The sequence below is a fragment of the Sapajus apella genome, unplaced genomic scaffold (assembly GCF_009761245.1).
Source record: "Sapajus apella isolate SASKATOON/1434 unplaced genomic scaffold, GSC_monkey_1.0 scaffold26, whole genome shotgun sequence".
Classification (NCBI taxonomy): Eukaryota; Metazoa; Chordata; class Mammalia; order Primates; family Cebidae; genus Sapajus; species Sapajus apella.
In genome coordinates this window covers 15,268,881-15,290,806 of record NW_022436966.1, presented here as the reverse complement: position 1 = coordinate 15,290,806, position 21,926 = coordinate 15,268,881, and the positions used below count along the sequence as shown (strand labels likewise).

The window sequence follows — 21,926 nt, the reverse complement described above, 5'->3', positions numbered from 1 at the left end:
TTGAGAATGAAAGTAGATGGGCAGTGTGTGCTTGTTAACGTTCTTAAACGTCCGCGGGTTGTCCGAGTGATAAATTAAGAACGGCTTTCAGGAGGCTGAGGCAGGAGAATTGCCTGAACCCGGCAGGCGGAGGTTGAGGTGAGCCGAGATCGTGCCATTGCACTCCAGCCTGGGTAACAAGAGCAAAACTCTGTCTCAAAAAAAAAGAACGGCTTCAGCTTAAACACTGCGATGTTCCCGCCAAGCAGCAGAGTTAGCCTATCCTTAAATGCTTTAAATCCCGGCATGCTTTTGGTCTCTTTGTGAATATAAGTGCGTGCTGGCATCCGTTTCCAAAATAATCCAGTTTTATCAACATTGAAAATGTGTCCTGCTAGATATCCCTCAACTGTAATTAATTCATCCAGATTATCAACAAACTTACATGCTCCTTCCTCATCCGCACTTGCTGCTTCTCCAGTCACTCAAACACTATGGATTTGGAATCTTTTCTTGAATCTCTGGAACCAGCCAGTGTTTGCTACAAATTCTTGACTGTAATCTTCTCCAGCATGCTCCTTCAGAACTGAAATAGACTTCTTGCCTTCATCTGCACAGTAAAAAGACTTAACGGTGTCCGTTTTTGAATTTGATCTTCCATCCAAATATATAGCAATTTCTCCATTTTGTGGATGGGCCCGCTTTGTTGCTTTGTTGTAACTGTTGATTGCATGGTTGCAGAACCTTTCACAGCTTCAAGAATTCTTTCTTTATCTTTCAAAATCGTCAACACAGTCGAGTGTGATAACTTCGTATCACGTACGATCACATTCACTTTCTTTCCTCCTTCGTACTGCTTAATTACCTACCTTCATTTTCACGTGGAGATCAATGGCCTTTCTTTCCTTCTTAGCAGGCTGAGGCATAGACAAAGACAATTTCCTCTTGGTAGACATCTTGGGAGGGGTTTGATGAAAAATGTCCAAGACACAAAACACAAATTGCTGTACCGAGTCTGGGATAACAGTTGAAATGGTGCACGCGGAGATGGTAGTGCTGCCGGAAGCTGGTCTGCACTGTCGTACGCCCAGCTGGGCAACGTTTGCTGCCAGACGTGGAGCAGTCGTGGCTAGTGATGTGGTTGTAAAGTCGAATGGTCGTAAGTTACATAGGTCGTCAGTCAATCAATACCTGTAATTTAAGTCAGAGACAATGCTCATTTACCATTCAGCAAATCCTGGGGCCCTTAAGAATTATGGTGAATATACTTTGTCTGTACTCTATAAATGGAACAACAGTCTGGACATCAGCTCAACTCTTTAAATGTGGTCCACTGAACATTTTAAGTCCACTGTTGAGACCCACTGCTTAGAGAAAAAGATTCCTTCAAAATATTACTGCTCGTTGACAATGCATTTTGTCACCCAAGAACTTGATGGAGACATACAAGGAGATTAATGTTTTCATGCCTGCTAACACAACATTCATTCTGCTGCTCATGGATCAAGGAGTAATTTCAAATTTCAATTCATTATTTAAGAAATACATTTTGTAAATCTATAGCTGTCATAAATGGTGATTCTTCTGATGAATCTGGGAAAAATAAATTTAAAATCTCTGTAAAGGATTCACTATTCTAGATGCCATTAAGAACATTGGTGATTCATGGGAAGAGGTCAAAATATCAAGATTAACAGGAGTTTTAGAAAAAGTTGATCCAATCCTCATTAATGACTTTGAGGTGATTAAGACTTCAGTGAGGAAGTAATTGCAGGTGTGGTGGAAATAGCAAGGGAACTGGAATTAAAAGTGGAACCTGAAGATTTGACTGAATTGCTGCAATCTCATGATAAAACTTGAACAAATGAAGAGTTGATTCATGTAGATGAGCAAAGAAAGTGATTTCTTGAGATAGAATCTAATCCTAGTGAGGATACTGAATATTGCTGAAATGACAACAAAGGATTTAGAATATCACATAAACTTAGTTTATAAAGCAGCAGCAGGGTTTGCAAGGATTTACTCCAATTTTGAAAGAAGTTCTATCAGAGGTAGAATGCTATCAAACTGCTTCATGAAAGGAAATCTTTCATGAAATCTTTCATGAAAGGAAGAGTCAATTGATGCTGCAAACTTTATTGTCTTATTTGAAGAAATTGCCACATAATTTTCAGCACTATCACCGTCATCATCAGCAATCATGCACATTGAGGCAAGACACTCTACCAGCAAAACAATTATGACTTCCTAAAGGCTCAGAGGATTGTTACCATTTTAAAGCAACAAAGCATTTTTTCTAAGTTGTGGTCTCTCTCTGTTGCCCAGGCTGGCGTGCAGTGGGGCAATCATAGCTCATGGCAGCCTCAAACTACTGGACTCAAGCAATTCTCCCACATCAGCCTCCCAAGTAGTTAAAACTATAGAGGCATACCACCATGCCTGGGTAATTTTTTTCTTTCTACTTTTTTTTTAATAAATATGAGATGTCACTATGTTGCTCAGGCTGGTGTTGAGCTCCCAGCCTCAAGAGATCCTCCTGCCTCAGCCTCCTGAGTAGCTGGGGTTACTGGTATGAGGCACTACACTCAGCAAGTATTTTTAAATTAAGATATATATATATATATATATATATGCCTACATATATATATATATCTTATATATATATATTTTTAATTTGTATATATATATATATATATATATATATAGCAAGAGAGAGAGACATAATTCTATTGCACACTTAATAGACACAGTACAATGTAAACATAACCTTTATATGCACTGGGAAACCAAAAATTAGTGTGACTCACTTTATTTTGGCGGTCTGGAAACAAACCCATAATACCTCCAAGGTATGCTTGAATAAAGGCAGAGAGAAATTGATAATACCAGTAAGGGAGGGGAAATGCAATGTGTCTCCCTTTGAAAAGTAAATTTTCCACATTTTTAGAGATCTCAAGAGAAATGAAAGAGAAGAAAGAAAGGAGATAACAAAAATGAAAAAGGGAATTAACATTTTGGTTCACCTTATTGTTATTTCTCCCAAATTCTGGTTTATCCAAGTTGCTTCAGGTGCACTCAGATTCAACAAACATTTAACAAATACTCTGTGTCAGGAATTTTACTAGGTATATATCCTTAACATACATATCCTTGCCTGGAAGAAATATTGTTTATAAAGCAAAGATACATACATAAAAGTGAATTAAAGTGACATTTGTGTACATATTCTCATATTCATTGTCTCATTTGCTTCTCAAAATAACCTAAGGAGATGGAGAGCCCAGATGTTAATTTTTTCTACAGATGAGAAAACTAAAATTGAAAAAACAATTGAGTGATGTTAAATATTGCATTGTTAATTGAAACCCAAACCCAAGACTTCTGGATGAAAGCCAGAACCAGCTCCACTAAAGCCTAAAGTCTGCCATGGATTTGACTGTGGATGTGCCACCCTCACTTTTTCTGACAATTTGGGACTTGACTTAGAAGTCGATGATACCTTCAACAACTTCATTTTCTGAGTTTCTTGTCAGATGTCATGGGATGATGTATATCTGTTACATTTCCCAAGGACAGGGTGATGTGTGGCCATGATAACTTTATGCAAATTGTATCCAAGCAGCTCAGAGTTTAGAAACCTTAAAGACAAAAAGGTGAAGAGGAGACAAGGGAGCAGAATATTCCTTTTTTCAAAACTTTGGGAAGGTGATGATCCAGAAACTAATAGTACTGCATATTCATTTTCCCATCTCTGTTGCCAGCTTTGACCTGATTATAAAGGAGAAACAGAGATCACTTTTTCTCCTATCTTTTGTTGAATTTGTTGAAATTGATGCTGACTACTTTCATCTTGATTGTAATGCACTTTTTTCCTATATAGGCTCATTCTGGGCATTTGTCATAACATATCTTTAGGATGGATTTGCCTCCATTTTGCTCATTGTTTCATGTCTGTAATACAAACTCTAACCATTGATAGGGCATTTTTCTTTTGATTCGTTAGCCTATGAATGAACTAGGTAGTTCCAGTAATGAAAAAAATGAAAGTCACCTTGCATGTATCCCATAAAATTTGGTAATTGTTATTAAATTATGAAAAAAACATCAGAACTGCAGTTATACACTCAAACACATTTCTGCATATTAAGGTAATTATTATAGTTCCTGTAATCATCTTTTACATACAGTTGTTTAGTTGTTTTTACACTATTTCTGTGTTGTAGGAAGGTTAAATATAATTGTAATTTATAGATTTTTTTTAAGTGGGCTATGAAGAGGAACATGTTGATGGCCATGCTTCCAGAGGAAGGCAGTTCCACTAAGAGGCCCAGAATGAAGAGAGGGGAAAAAACGTTCTTCTGACTCTATATTCCATCCTTTGTGCATTGTATTTTTCATAAGTAAAAAGGTTCTTCCAAAAAATTGAATGCCTCCCCCATCTCACCACCATGTCATCCCCACATTCCAGCGCTTGTTTCAGTGTTTACAACACTCTAGCTCCTTGGTAAATTTACCATTTGACTCTACCTATTTATATTTCTGCCATCTTTTATTTGCTCCTTCCTAATTTGAAAGCTTTGGCTCATAGACCTGCTTTTAGTGGGATTTTCAACACAAGAAAGGAAGTATTATGCAATACATAGCTTTACCCAAATCATCTAGAAATCTTAAGCCACTGAAGAAAGTAACCCACAGAGCTCCTTATGGATTTGATTCCACTGAGTTCCATACAGTGGAAATTATATGCAAGGAGAAGTAAATATCACCTTATCCAATCCCTTCAGTTTAAATATGAGGAAACAAAGGTCCAGATAGGCTAACTGACCTCCTCAAAACCATTCTAATTTAGCACCAGACTCAATTCAACGCATTGTTTCTGGACTCCTACCAATGTAATGTTTTCTTTTTACATACTGCAAAAGTTGAATCTTCAATATGTAATAAGTTTTTTTCTTAAGCTATGGTACAGCTTTTAGGAAATAAAAAAAGTTCCTAAAAGTAAATACACTAAAAGTATGAGGTTTATCTTGTCTTTGTACATAGTGTTACTGAGTTCAGAGTGTTGCTATATGATGATGTCAATGATGATACTAGATTATGGGATCAATTTCCTAATCATAGTCTGCATACACCCAGGCCCACCTATACATTTTAACATAATGAACCTGATGGAACTTCAAATATAATTCTCATTATGTAAGGGTGAATTTATCATTCCTAGTTGGGGAGAAAATGGCCTCAATGGCCTATTGAGAGTACCACCAATTTTTACACAGAAGTCAGCAACATGGAAAAATAGAATTTCACAGAAAAAAAGAAACCATGCATTGTTAATGTCTGGAAATTATGTGGACTATTAGAGATGTTAAATTAACCTGATCTTTTCCCCCAATTAAGTATAAAGCATAGATATGGTGAACTATTTTTAAAATGTCTATATTTACCAAAACTGGGGTCATGGGGTAAAAGAGATAGCCTTAAGGACTGGTGAAGAACATCTTATGGCCTAGAATAGGATAGAAAAAAATATGAGGAAAGAAATGAAGAGCATTGTCTCAACATTGTCCCCTGCACCGAATAAACTTTAATTAATATTATTTGAACAAGATTATATTTAATACCATTATAGAGTCTTAAATATCACATAATACAATCTTTGACCACATGAAAAACAATGACGTATATTATAAGAGGCCTGTAAATAATTTCAGAATATAAAGATATTGCAAATGTAAAATGTCTGTAAATATAAGCAAACACATATATCTAAATATATGCAAACACACAAATGTGTCTCTACCAACTCCCTAAATCCCACTGATAATGATAGCAAAATATAAAAATGAGAATAAATCAGGAGTTATATTAGAAAACATTACAAAATATTGTCATCAGGTTTGTTGAATTCTGGAAGATATAATGCAGATGGAATCTAATTGACAACAAAATCTAATAGTGCTGAAGAACCAGAGGTACAGCAAAATACAACAGTTAATTTTCCCACAGAATACTAGACTACAAATTATGAAAGAATGTCTTCCCTATTCAAAAAAAATGGGGCTTAATATCCAGGTTATGGGTTGGTAGGTTCAGGAAACCACCACCACACACATATACCTATAGAAAAAACATACACATCCTGCACATGTATCCTGGAATTTAAAATAAAATTTAATTAAATTTTTTTAAATGTTTACAATGAGAAATTAGCAATGAGAAGTTTTGCACATTAGAAATATTATGATCATAATTTAGCAAAAAGTAAAAACTTTATTTTGGGTACAAGGACAAATATCCTTTTGGTGAGTTTTCCACAATTGGAAGATTGCATTAGATGTTATAAATAAGGGCTACAAGCAAAGAAAGTTTTCTAGAGACATGCATTTGGATTAATGTGGGAATAAACTTGAAACTAAAAGTGTCCTATTTTTACTGTTAATAATAAATACATTCAAATATGTTCAGTGTATGACAATAGATTTATAAAAGAAACTAGCACCCTGCAGCATTAAAAATAGTATTTAGGCCAGGTGAGATGGTTAATTCCACTTTGGAAGGCCAAGAATGGAGAATTGCTTGAGACCAGGAATTCAAAACCAGCCTGGGCAACATAGCAAGGCTCTGCCTCTACAGAAGAAAAAATTTAAAAATTCACTGGGCATGGTGATCCATGCCTGTAGTACTAGCTACTAAGGAGGCTGAGGCAGGAGGATTGCTTGAGCCCAGAAATTAGAGGCTGCAGTGACCTATGACCATGTGACTGCATTCCAGTCTGAGTAACAGAGTGAGAACTCATCTGTAAAATACTATAAAATATAAAATAAAATAATAGTATTCATTCATTTTTAACTAAGCCTTCTTTCAGAATGTGCTAATGGACCACGAAGCAGTAAACATTTAGACTTGTATAAGCACTCTCCCCTCTATCTGATTCTTTAATTCTCTGATCTTTTTCTGTGTTTGGATTTGATACTTGCTTCACTTTCTCATTTGAACACTACATATATCAAGTTTGGGGAATCCATTATTTCTCTTCTTTAGCTCTTTGTATTAAGAATCATACTTAATTCTAATTACAGGCATATCTCAGAGGACAAAAGCATGGATTATTTATGCCTTATTTGGAGAAGAAAGCAGGCATTTTATCAATATCAGCCGCAATTTTTCAATGAGAATATTCTTGATATTTTAGAAATGAAGCTATCAGAACAGTCTCCAGGTTTCACCAATTTGCTAATTCCTTATTAAAACACAGTTTTTAAATGTCTGCCATTGTGTTAAGTATCATGGACATGGATATTTCAAGCATGCAAATGTAGTTTGGGATCTTATTTGTACTGTGTATCTTCAGCACCCAGCTCTAAGTCCCCTTACAAGTTGTAAAATCGGATAGTCATGTACTTTACACTGCTAACTAGATTGAAAGCTTTCAACTTGAATCCTTAGGAAGTTATTCTCCCTCTTACTACAAGACTCAATAGAGGAGGTGAGAAAAAAATAGGAAGCTTTATTGATGATCTTTAATTCATATCTGTAGGTTCCAGGTTCACTTTTGATGATAGTCTTTAATAATTGAAGTAGAACAAAAGCTACAGTCTGTTCAGAAGGCCTATATATATATATTGAGGAAGAGTTTACTAAATTCTTACTAACTTTCAAATAATTTTCACTGGTACTTTAATTTTCAATTGTAAAAAGATACATTTTGAAAAATAAATAAGTAACAGGTAGCTCATATTTCAGGATCATACTACTGACACCAACATTAGATTGCTTTTTTAGTGACAGTGAAGAATTTGCATTACCTATTCCATGCTTTCTCAGAGCATGACTTGAAACATCTAAAAATCACCTAGATTGGATAAGACTATGATCGGTGATCTTGCAATAAAGTGAGGACTCTAGAGGAATCAAAATCTTATGGTTTTGATCTCATTTTCAAAACATTTATTTTCTAACCGACAAAAGCATACATATATGGTTGACCACAAATGGAATGAACCATCTGTTTGCCTCTTACCAATTGAAATAGTGAATTTAGCTCTGACTCATGCAGTGTCATTTTTTTCTAGTTCCAAATTGTGTACCCCAAGACTCTCCAGTACTGAAACTGTTATCAACTCATTTCTAACACCCTAGCTGGAGCCTTCTCAACACCACTTGACATTAATAACAAAGAGAGGAAAGCATTTGAAACAGTAAACTATCATTGCTGCCAAATTCCCCATCCATTTTACAAATAGACCAACAAAAACTGATGCTGACTGTGTCCATGAGAAAAACATCAGGCCTTCTCAGGACACAGGAGGATCTCAGGCACTCAGACATTAACATACATCTGGGTTCCTTCCCTCTACTCCCATGTACGGAGGCCTCTAGTCCCCCTACTTCAGGTCCATATTAGGCCCTCACTTCTCCTTGTACAATGATCATTTTAGTAAAAATTAATAAAATCAGATTTTGCTAAGAGGAGCTACCAAGTAAAATACAACTGACTGATATTATGTTTTATTTTTAATGTCTTTGAACTTGTGACTCTAATTTAGGCCAAGAGACTACTTTTACTTAGATTACTTATTTGTAAAATAAAATGAAACCTTTTTATCAGCTTAATTGCACTTCTTTTCAGAAAAAGAAATCAAATATCTACATGAGCTTCTTCTGAGCTGGAACCAAAGCATCTGGTCCCAGTTGATTTGATAGCTACCACACAGTTATATGTATATATGTATGTATGAATGTATGTGTGTATATATACACACATATATATCATATGTGTGTCATATGTGTCATATATATCACATATATGTGATTGTATTTACCGAAAGATTTGAAACCATGTTTTTTTATTTTCTATTATTAAAAATAACTGATTTTTATTTTTCCCTTATTTTGATGCTTATTTGATATTAGACTACATTAAATTTCATTTGCAGTTAATTCTACTGGTACATTATGTTTTAAGGGCTAATTATTGATCCCTGCATGATTTAGATAGTTTTCAGAATAAAATTTTTAATGTATTCAATGAACAGACCACATCCTGTAGCTAGTGCATAAATTAATATCATTGGTCACAAAGGAAAATGGTCAAGGGAGTGTGAATATCTCAGTAACACTGATATTTATTACAGAGGAAGCAGTCTTAGACTCAGGGCATACAGAGGTAGATAGATCAGTTGTGTCATCATTTGTATTCAAAGGCCACCACAGTATTAGTTGACAGTCTGTAAAGTTTAGCTGTACTTGAAAACCAATCGTGCTAATGTTAATATAGGCCTGGACATGTGTAGCATATTTCTGTCTAGGAATCTCTTATTCTTACATTCTACCTGCAAAACTAAGAAGCAGGAGTCATTGCCATTCAGCCTATTTTTTAGGAGCACTTCACTGTGACTAAAATTTATCGTATCATTTAGAGAAAAAGTTTCTGAAATGCAGAAAGTAGAACAAACTTGGGTTTTCTATCTTTGAGTTCATACAATTAGTCCAGAAACTGGATCTTAAATAGCACAAGGCAATTTTCATAGTTTAAAGAGAGAAGACTGTAAATCTGGTTTATCACGTTCTTATCATTCTTTCAGAAACATGTGAGGAAATGTGAGGACCACTGTGAATTGAACAATAATCATAAAATTAGGAACAAAAGAATCAGACAGAACAAAGCCTTTTTTTCTCTTTTTTTTCCTTTTCTTTTTTAGGATTCTAAATCACATACAAAACATTTGTTCTGCTCCAGCTCTTTGTGAACTAATTGGCTCTCCTGGAGGGATAGGTAATTGTACCTGACTACACAAGCTGTCCCGAAGCTCCCTTGGAAAGCTCCAGTAAGCTTCTAGTGTTAGCAGCCATCAAGGATTTCACAGGTCAGGCATCGGATCGATACAGCTAAAAGCAGCAGGGACTGTAATGTCGACAGCAGGTTTCAGAAAGCGCTGCAAGTGCCAGTTTGTTCCTCTTCATGCAGAAGCTCAAGACAGCTTAATTAACCCTTGGAAAATACAATTTATCCAGAGGCTCGGCAGGTCCCTACCAGGCCTTATTGGTGAACTGATAGGAGAGATACTGTGGCTGGCAGCGCTGAATTCCCATTTCCCCCTTTAATGCTGTTTCAGTTAGGATGCAAAGAAAACATGGTTTTCGGTGGATGTGTTCCTCATGTCCTGAAGAGCAGGCAATAGGAGGAAGCCTTAGAGGGGGGTTTGTTAGAACTCACTTGTGACTTCAGCAGGAGCAAGGCCGAGACTGAGCATTGATCATCAGAGCCCTGGGGTGAGAAATCCGGGTGTGTGTGCAAGGGTGTGTGTGTGTGTGAATTAGATGTATGAGGGAGAGCTGTGTGCGTTTGGGGGATGACGGGAGCTGCGGGGAGAAAAGCAAAGGCATTTTCTCTTTTTCACTGATATAAATGCTTCCGTGCCCTTGTGTAAAGGTGTTCTTTAATTGGGTTGTCTGTTTTTCATATCTCTAATATCATACAACTAAAAAGAGTGGAGATCTGAATATTTTTTACATGCTTCATGTTGGAAGACAAAACACCTGCCAGAGATAACAACCAGGGAGGAGTGAATTTGTCACATGTTATACTCCAACCCTCACCTCCAGTGTTCCTCACCATGCCATCAGTCTTTTCTTCTAATGCAGTCTTCCACACTAAGGCAAACTGCTGAAGAGACATAAATAAAGCTAGCCAGATACAGAAAATATTTGAAGTTAGTGGGGCTTGAGAAATTGTTGGCCACATGAATGGTCTACTGCATTCACTTAAACTGATTGTATCTACTTGTATTTGCATTCACATTCACATTAGCAGCTCTTTTAATGTGTATCATTTCAATTAGTTCATATACAAGTATTTTCCTAGGTTCATATCTTTGGTCATTAGTGAGAGTTCACGGCATTCAGGTTCCAGAACAGTGAACTCCCACGCAGATACAGCGTGGATAGATGCCATCTCCTTTCTGCTGGCTCATTTCCATTTATGATCAGAAGCAAAGCAGATTGAAGTGGAAGAAATAAAATTAAATACGGATTAAATGTGCATAGTGTGGTGGCATATTTTAGACCAGGATCCAGTCATAACCTCTTCAAAATAATTTGTAACAAGTGTAATATGCACAGGGTAAAAACAAACTTAATAGATGGGAAGTAAGGGCCCTGCCCTCCTCCATTATCATCAGCCTTTCTTCCCAGAGCAGCAACATGTAACCACGTCTGTTAGCAGCTCTTCCACTGGATATTAGCATGCATTTATTCAACAAATATGTACTGAGCAGTTACTATGTGCCAGGCATTGTTTTAGACCCTGGTAATATGGCAATGGAAAAAACAGACACAAGGACATCACCAAAGAGTTTACTTCCTTATGTGAATAGACAAAAGACAACAAGCAAAAACACATATATATTAATAACATCTCAGGAAGTAACTATAAAGAAACATTAAGTAAGGTAAGAATACAAAGAGTTGGATTTCTATCATTATCATTAGCATAGCCAGGGTGGTTTCTCTAAAAAGGTGACATAAGAAGAAAAAAGGGAAGAGAAGAGTGATGCTTCATGCAATTAATTCCTCTTTCCAGGGAAAGAGGAAGAGCTGTGCAGTCAGAGACAGCCTACTCAAAGTCCCCGAGATAAAAGCGTACTTAGCCTGACCACGGTAGAGAAAGCAGGACTTTATGCTTGAAAAAAAGTGAGAACAGAAGGATGAGGCAGGACATTAAGTCACAGATATAGTAAACAAACGAACAAACAAATCTATAATGTAAGCCCTTATGGGCATTGACAAGAGTCACACAGCTAGGAAGCGTAGATTTGGGGTTTAAACACAAGACTAACCACATGCTACTAACCACCATGCTGTACTGATCTGTGAAAACAAGGGCTTGTTTCACACGGGATTTGTGGTCATCTATGCTGTCTCCCACTGTACCTGCCCCCCCCCAACTTGTTACTCTGATTAATCAATAGTTGGCTATAATTCCAAATTAACTGACTTATTAACTGACCAGCAAAGATAGCTTTATCTCTACTTGGACATAGACATCAACACTTGCCAGTTGTACATAGAGGATATTGATGGATCAGTCAAGAATTATGTGTGGGCCAGGAGCAGTGGCCCAGGCCTCTAATCCCAGCAGTTTGGGAGGCTGAGGCAGGAGGATTGCTTGAGCACAGAAGTTGGAGGCCAGCCTGGGCAACATGGCAAAATCCTGTCTCTACAAAACATACACAAATTATCTGGGCATGTCAGCTACTTGGGAAGCTGAGGTGGGAGGATCATTTGAGCCCAAGAGTTTGAGGCTGCATTAAGCATGATCATGCCACCGCACTCCAGCCTGGGCAACAGAGTGAGACATTGTCTCAAAAAACAAACAAACAAAGAAATAGTATACTTTGTATTTTCCAATAACATTTCCAGAAGGCTGAGTACATACCCAGTCCTTGATTAGTAAGACTAGAAAGGAGAAGTTAACTAGTCAACCCTCTTCATCCCATGGATAAGGAAAGGAGGGCCCAAAATGGTTAATATTTTCCTTTTCATATTCAGAAAAGAAAATTCTCTCCAGAGAGAGAATTAGTGAGCTAGAACTATGATCAACCTCAGGGTCCAGCAGATCCCTTTTACCTTTTCTTCCTTTTCTGACCAATTCTGCCCCAATCCTCTCCTCCCAACCTCCATTTTATTTTTGTTAACTTTTATTTTAGGCTCAGGGGTACATGTGCAAGTTTGTTATATAGGTAAATTGTGTGTCATAGAAGTTTGGTGTACAGATTATTTAGTCACCTAGGTAATAAGCATAATACTCCACAGGTAGTTTTTTGAGCCACTCCCTCCTCCCACCCTCCACCCTCAAGCAGGCTCCTGTGTCTGTTGTTTCCCTCTTTGAGCCCATGTGTACTCATGTTTAGCTCCAACCTATAAGTAAGAACATGCGGTACTTCCAATCTCTATGTCTGATACTATCTTATTCATGCTTATGAATTTTTAAAATTTCTTATGGTAGAAATGTAAGAAAAAGATGGATAAATAAAATTCCTAATCCTCATTTTTCATTTTACTGTCATCCTTCTCTTCTGCAAAGAATTTCACTGGAGGAGCTAGCAAACGAAAGGATAATTTACACTTGTGAATTTAACTTTATTTCTAAGCCCTTGTGCTGTGAAGTTCAAAATGGTAGAAAAGCAAATGGGTGGGGAGGAGAGGCAGCATGGGACAAAAGGTGTGGCACCAACTCACCAGTAATGGCCAGCTCACCAAGGGATTTGAGCAAGTCATTTATCCATGCTAAACCTTAGTTCTTCATCTGCAAATTGAGAGTTTGAATAGATAATCTCAAAATCCCTGGCAGCACTAGAGGTTTTAGAGTCATGCCATCAAAGGACTAGCACCTAGATGTCATAGCTAATTCCCCAAAGCTAAACACCAGTCCTCTACTGCTATTTCTGTACATGTTATTATATAGCCACCATTCAAATGTAGCATGCGCTCCTAATTAGCATTTTATTAAAGCTCAGCTCATGTGTCTGTGGTCTGTTTTTCAAGATGACTTAAAAGAAATCAGAATTTGTGTGCTATTCATTCCCTCTCAAAAGCATATTTTCAAGATGTATTTAGGCAATAGTACTTTTCCAAAGCATAATTGTATCCTAATGTAAAAACTGCAAATATATTTCTTTTACCATGTTTTGCAAATCCTTAAATGACCTCATATTTTAGCATTATTATATAATACGCAAAGGGAGATACATCTTATGTGAACTTAGACACATAAATAGGATTTTTTAAAAATTTCTTGACACATTACCGTATGCTGCATGCTTTTTGTGGATTGTGAAAGAACAAAAGACCAATATGCTAACTGAAGTTTGAGAATTTCTGAACATTATCTGAATTTCTATAGCATCCACTCCATTTAATCACACATTCAAATATCAGTCCCATTAACAGTGTCTTCAAAGTATTTACGTGTTGACTGCCTTGAATTAAAATTTTTATATTTTCTTTTTATAACCAATCAATAGTAATGTCTGCATCACAAAGATAAGTGAATACAAGATTTGTTGACTATGTTGCATATTTACATTACAGTTATTGCAATGTTTTTATGATCAAATTGAATATAAAAGAATTTACAAATACATCTGTTTGTTTAATGACAGTCCCTACAGCCTTGGGTGCTCCGAGAATCATTTAAACTGTCATGATACCATCTAAAGTAGCCATCCCTGTCTTCCTTCAGTTTTTACTTGGCTTTGTTTTTCTTCCTAAGCTTATTACTATCTGAAATTATCCTATAAATATATGATTGAGCCTCAAGATGAGGGTTAGAGAGCCAAACCTCCACACAGTTGAAAATTCACATATAACTTTTGACTCCCTCAAAACTTAGAAACTAATAGCCCACTGTTGATTGGAAGCCCGATAACATAAGCAGTCAACTAAAACAGATTTCATATTTTATATGTATCATACACTATATTCTTACAATAAAGTAAACTAGAGAAAAGAAAAATATTATTAGGAAAACCATAAGGTAGAGAAAATATATTTACTATTCATTAAGTGAACATGGATCATCATAAAGGTCTTCATCCTTATCATCTTCACATTGAGTAGGCTGAAAAGAAGTAGGAAGAGGAGGGGTTGATCTTGCTGTCTCAAGAATGGTGGAGGTGGAAGAGATGGAGGAGGTAGAAGGGGAGACAGGAAAGGAAGGCACACTCAGAGCAATTTTTATGGAAAAAATCTGTGTATATATGGACTCATACTGTGTTGTTCCAGCACCAAATGCATGTTCATACTTGTTAACTGTCACTATAGGCCAGGCACGGTGGCTCACACCTGTAATCCCCACACTGTGGGAGGCCAAGGTGGGCAGATCACCTGAGGTCAGGGATTGGAGACCAGCCTGGCCAACATGGTGAAATTCCATCTCTATTAAAAATACAAAAATTAGCCAGGCATGGTGGCATGCACCTGTGCTCCCAGCTACTCAGGAGGCTGAAGCAGGAGAATCATTTAAACTGTGAGGTGGAGGTTGCAGTGAGCTGATACCACACCACTACATTCTGGCCTAGGTGACAGAATGCAACTCCATCTCAAAGACAAACAAACAAATAACTGTCACTATAATGTGAGGTGTTACATTAAGGTAGAAAGCTTGACCATCTAATCACTATATCACCAGCACTTACAAAAGCATTGATCACATAGTAGATGCAAAACACATATTTGTTTAATGCATAAATGAACTTTCAACCATTTATATGTGATTGAAAACACATGTACCTAACATTAAATTGGGACATTATGCCTATACTTAATCATAGGTATAAACTGTATTATTTAACATTAGGATACCGTGAAAACTGATCATCATACAATAAAATAAATAAATGAATATTAGATTGAGTATTTACAAAGTCATCTTAAAGAGCCTGAAAACTTCCAGAGCTAAGGGTGAGACCTTGAGATATTCTTCTGGTCAGGCTCTTTCAAAAAATACTTTCATGGGAAAATAGCGAAATCTGTTATAATAACACATTCAAGAAAAACAATGTATCGGGCAAACAGGCACAGAAGGCAGTAAAAGTGTAGAATAGGAACCAGAAATTTGAAAGTTGGTGATGTGCCAGTCAATAATGGATAGGAAGCAGGGTAACTGCAGCAGCACCAGAGAAGTAAGACAGGGCTGCTCCATCAAGCCTCACTTACTACCCTGAGTCTCACCTCTGTTCTGATCTTACAGAGCAGTCTTTTGATTATGAATTTGCTTCTCAGACTTCTCGATAAGGGAGAGGGAGCTTTCCCTACTTAGCAAATACTTCCATTATTTTCTCTAGAAAGAGTATCTCTCATTATAAATTAGTAAACTGCATCTTTGATTTAGACATGACCTTTATTAGCCTAACTTCGTCCATGAGAGGCTACCTCACTTTAAGCATATGACAGCATTCATGTCATGAGATTCCAAGGTTGAGGTCCAGACTCCAGACCGAGGTGATAAAACATAGAGGCCCTGTCAGCATTGTGACCAACCAGGCTTCACTGGCCATTCCCTTATATAGTATACATGAATGAATTCATTAATTTAATTGATGAAAAGTATATTTAGATGTATGCACTATTATTACACAGTCCTTTATATCTCACCAAGGCCTGCAATCTATCACTCCTTTTTAAGTATTTTCAAGTTATTTCAAGTTAAAATAACGAACCTACATTTAGAGGCTTTAACATCTCTATCAGGGAACAACTCCAACCTCACAAAGTTTGGCAAGGAGTGAACATGCTATCACTTCATAGATGTCAGAAGTAGACAACAAGACTTACTACACCAGAGCAAGACGGTTTATTACTCATACTCAGCAAACAGAAAGTGTGTCATCATTGTACTGTGGGTTCCCCTTGCCTCCCAAGGACCATGGACATTGTGATGAACCAAATGGGTGATTTGCACACAGTGGGTTTGCTTGCAGCTGAGGAACACAGGATCAAGGGCAAAGAGCAAACAAGCTAGTAGTCACATTGTGGTCACTTTGACCAACTTAGCTTACCTGCATGACCAGCTACATAATTTGCTCAGTATCATGAGACAGGTAAAAAGGAAGTAAGTATATAGGTAATAAGTTGTTATGTTTTTGAGTTTATGCCCCCTAAGGACTGCCTTCCAGTTTGTTTCACTTAGCATATGTCCAGTTCCAAAATAAAAATTTTCTCCTATAAACAATAATATTATTTATGGTTCTTTCATGGAGACAACTGACAAGGAATTTTGGAAATTGCTTACTCCATTATCTCATCAAATAATTATAAAAAGTATTAAATATATGTACAAAAGCTTTTCAGAAAAAAATAAGGCAAATAAATGAAGGTTAAATAATTCTGGAAACATAACATTGTAAAAACAGATACAAAATAATAAAATAACAATAGTTATCAATTTTCTAAAATTATTTTTAAGAGAGAGTTACTAGTTTATGGAAATTTTTCAGGGACAAAAATCTTCCAGGAAACTATGGAAATATTAAATGTATACTGACTAATAAAAAGTGACCCAAAAGATTCACTCACTAACTTTTTACTTATCCCAATAAAATGGTTAGTAATGAACCCAATAGTAGTGAAGATTTAGTGAGAAGGATAGGCATGTGATTGATCAGCAGGAGAGGGCCTAGTAGAAGTGCTGGGTTTGAGAGGAGTTATTTAGGTGTCTATATTTGGCATTCAGAGTCTATATGGGGAAGCTTTTACATATTCATCCTAGATAAATAAGTTAAATCCTCAGTTTGTTCGCTGATATAAATGGTATTATGTTAAGATAGGTAATCTCATATAGCTTGTGTTCTTTTTTTAATAACACATCAGAAATGTAAGCCAACAATTTACTAGGGTGGTTTTCAATATTCAGTTCTAATTTAATCACCTTTGGAGGGGGGCTATTTTTCTTTCTCAATCTCAGTTTCTAAAGCTTTTTAATAAATCAAGAAAATAAAATATAAGAAAACAAAAAAATCTTGCATGAGGCAGTTGATACAGTACAAAGGTAACTGACCTACATTCTAGTGTTTATCAGTACTAAGGTTGGAGCAAGTACTTAAGCAATTATTCTTCCTGAACATCAGGAACTTATCTATAGAAGAAGGAGACCTGGGCTAGATGATTTGTATAGTTATTTTCTGCTCTAAAATTCTATAATCAGCTTTTTATTAAACAAATAAAAATATTTGAAGGATCAGGACTAATTTAACCAGGAAAAGATTAAAAGGGAGTTAGAAACCTATTCTGAATGTTTCACAACAGGGAGCAAAAACATTTCTTCATTCAAGGGTGAGCCAGAAGACAACAAATACAAGACTTAAAATTAACAAAAAAGAAGGGAAAAAGTGTCCCAGTATGTAAAAGAACATTATCTCTATACAAGTAGGGCCTGCCATACTGAGATAAATTATACATGAGATAAGATTAAATAATAAGCAAAGATTAAAACAAGAAGAGAAAAATTATTATAGGAAGCAATTTCCCCAAAATAAAACTGTGGTAGTTAAATCTTAGAAGCATTAGAATAGCCAACCTGAGACTGCAAAAAAATTGAATTAGTATGTAGAACAGACATTAAAAAAAAAAAAGTAACTTTCGTATGCTGAAGAAAAGGATAAAGCCGTGTAAATCGTGAAAGAAAGAAAAATTGCTATGGAAAAAGAATAAACATACAAACTATAAATAATAAGAATAAGAGGAACTTCAGAGTTAAGTAATCGAGGTGCAGAAGAAAGCATCTCTCATCCAAAAAATATTGTATCTAGACATGGAGGAGGCTCGCCATGACTCAGGAAAAAAACAGATACTTATCAAAACATATTCCAGTGAAATGCTTAATTCTTTAGTGTAAGGCTAGACTCATATCAGAGGAACAACAGCTAAATTGGTCTCAGAATGCTAGAAGGAAATGAACATTTGTAGTACCTTGAAAGAAAACAGTTATGACTCAAAGATTTTTATACCCAAGCAAGCTGTTGTATTATGTGAATGCCATTTTAAGATTATCGATGCATCAGAGAATATATCATTTTGTACTTTTTGATATAAACAAAAATAAAAATTTGCTCCAAGTTACCAGGAGATTAATCAAAACTAAAAACTGGATAACGAGAAAGAAATTGGAGATTTGACTGGCAGTGAGAATTTATATTAGTTAAAGATCTAGAGATAAGCCCAAAACAGTGTTGTTCTGTTACGAAAACATCAACTTCATGGAATGTTAAAAAATGTTCTAGGACAAATCAACTCCATAGTCAAATGATTTTGAAAAGTTTGCATAATGCAACTTCCTGAAGACAAGCCACAATATTTATGATTATATTATTCTCTTTAAAATCTCTCTTAAAATAAGGTTATCAGTATATTGCACTTACTTCAGCAAGCCTCGTTGCAAGGCTTGCCTTACCGTCAAATATTTTTTCTTTTCAGAACACTTATTAATGTATTATAAAACAGTGTTTTGAGGAGTCACCAATTGGGAAATGCTAGCATAAATAATTGTGATAAATAGACCTAAAAATAGAACATAAGAGACAAACATTATAAAGAAATACTTGTTAAAAAGAAAAAGAAGGGATCAAAATGACAAAGATGAGAATGACAAAGAGGGGATGGATAATGTATTGGGAACTAACAAGGCAGACAAAGCAACACATAAAATTTTCATCTTCCATTTGAAGAAGTCAAGGTTTTTTTTTTAATTCAAATAAAGTTTAAAAATGGTTTTCGAAATCAAACATTTGAAAATTTAAATGTATTTGCCTAACTGCAAATCAAGGAGAAAATTAATTATAAATTTAGTTATTATGTTATTCATACTTTCAATTTTTAAAAATAACAATTTAGAAGAATTATGAAGTTAGGATTATTTATATATCTAAGCTTTTGGAGTGGAGCTAAAGCTGCATCGAAAGTAAATTCACATCTCATACACAACTTTTATTAAAGAAAGGGAATGAAAATTAAAAGAATTAAACTTTATTTCAAGAATTTAGAAACAGTACTTCAAGAAGTTCTAAGGAAATGAAGAGAAAGGAAATAGTAAATGTCAAATCAAAAATAAACCAGAAAAACCGAGGAAATCACAGAAACAAAAGCCTTGAGCTGATTTCTTTTATTGGGGTCAGCTGAGGCTACACTTAAGCAGCTTAAGAAATCTCTTCTCTTATTCTGCCTTTGGAGCACCCTTGCTTTGATTTGGTAGCCCCATTGTCCACCTTATAGCTTCAAACATGTTTTCTGTCCATATGCTGAGGTCTTTCAGCTTCACTATAAAAGAATTCCATTGACCCCTTGGTATAGACGTATTTCAATTTCAGTTTCCCCCTTAACCTACTTTTTTTCATATAATGCTATATTCCACCCTCTTTAGCTAAGGTCCAGAATCTTAGGTTTATTTGAGGGTGAGAAGGAAGATGGAATTATTACAAATGACAAAGGGTATGTAAAATGTATGTATACATTTATATTTATATACACAGAATGTACATATTTTTATAATGTAATACTATTTATGATGTAAATATATAATGTTTAGTGTAAGGCTAGACTCATATCAGAGGAACAACAGCAAAATTGGTCTCAGAATGCTAGAATAAATGAACAAGTTTTATGATGTAAATATATAATCATCAATAATACTATGTTATAATATAATTAATATTTATATTTACAAATATATGTATATATATATTCACATTCACACTCAAAAATATCTTAATTATATGAGACTATTGTATATTTTCCTAAAATCAGAATTTTCTGAAATGGATATTCTCTGTAAAAAATAAACCATTATTACATAATTACAAAGAAGTATCAAGGTAAACCAGAAATTAAAAATGAAAACAACTGTTAAAGAATTGTCTATTTAATTGGCTTAAATTATTTGTGGATTATTTTTATCTTCATGAAACAAATTTTTCTTTTAATATATATTTTTCTTAGTGCATAGAGAAAATATAAAGAAAACAAATTTAGCATAGAAAAAATATAAAGAAAACATTAATTTTAAAAGCAGTCAATGATAAAGGAAATTAAAGAAAACCTCATGTGAACATATATGCAAAAATCCTTTAAAACATTAGCAAAGTATAGTTTCAAATTTTTATTTAATTTAAAAATTATTAAATTCAACTTTAATTTAAATTATCTTACAAAATAAATATCATTAAAATTTATTATAAAGTACAATAAATTTATGTAAACTCATTACTAAATTTTAACAAATGTCAATTCATAACCAATCTTGTTTCCTCTATAATTCTACTCTCTTCTCCATTCTACCACCTTTGCTATATTACATTAAAACTAATCTCAGACATTGTTATATTTTATCATTACATATTTAATAAGAGATATAGAGCTTTTCACATTCTGGATTCTGCTGATTGCATCCCTGTAGTATTATTTACATGTTTCTCTATTCTGCATATTTCTTATAAACTGGTGGTAAGGTATGGAGTCTTAGCTTTGGGGTCCCCAGCTTTAATATTCACTAGAACCCACAGAACTTAACATATAGCCATACTCATGGCCATCATTTATTACAGAGAAAGAATACAAAGAAAAATCAGCAAAGGGAAAACGTATGTGGGACAAAGTCCAGAGAAAATAAGGTGCAAACTTGCAAGAGTCCTCTCCTACTGGGATAACATAGTACTCACTTAGCAGCAAATGACAGCACATGTAAAATGTTGTATACCATTAAGGATTGTCATGGAGGCACCCTCTGCCTGATATATACAATTCAAGACTTTCAGAAAGAAAGCAGCATTCACCATAAACCACATTCTTAGTAGGGAATGATGGTAACTCCCTTGAAATTCAGCTTTCATAAATAGCTTTTATTATTTTGAGATACGTTCTGTCAATTTACGACAAACCAACAGCCAATATCATACTGAATGGGCAAAAACTGGAAACATTCCCTTTGAAATCTGCCACTAGACAAGGATGCTCTCTCTCACCACTCCTATTCAATATAGTATTGGAAGTTCTAGCCAGAGCAATCAAGCAAGAAAAAGAAAGAAAGGGTATTCAAATAGGAAAGGAGGAAGTCAAATTGTCTCTATTTGCAGATGACATGATTGTATATCTAGAAGACCCCATCGTCTCAGCCTAAAATCTCCTGAAACTGATAAGCAACTTCAGAAAAGTCTCAGGATATAAAATCAATGTGCAAAAATCACAAGCATTCCTATACACCAATAACAGACTTAAAGAGAGCCAAATCAAGAACAAACTGCCATTCACAATTGCTACAAAGAGAATAAAATACTTAGGAATACAACTAACAAGAAACGTAAAGGACCTCTTCAAGGAGAATTACAAACCACTGCTCAAAGAAATAAGAGAGGACACAAACAGATGGAGAAACATTCCATGTTCATGGTTAGGAAGAG

The 21,926-nt window shown here is 35.2% G+C and overlaps 1 long non-coding RNA gene across 1 annotated transcript in view; it reads right to left on the bottom strand.

Moving 5' to 3' along the window:
* Positions 1–2,720: 2,720 nt before the first annotated feature.
* Positions 2,721–21,926, bottom strand: part of LOC116560603 — a 20,956-nt gene continuing 1,750 nt past the window's right edge. The window contains exons 2-3 of the long non-coding RNA XR_004273041.1: positions 21,251–21,253; positions 2,721–2,833 (exon numbers count right to left, since the gene is read on the bottom strand). This is a non-coding gene — a long non-coding RNA (uncharacterized LOC116560603). The remainder of the gene's footprint in view (positions 2,834–21,250; positions 21,254–21,926) is intronic.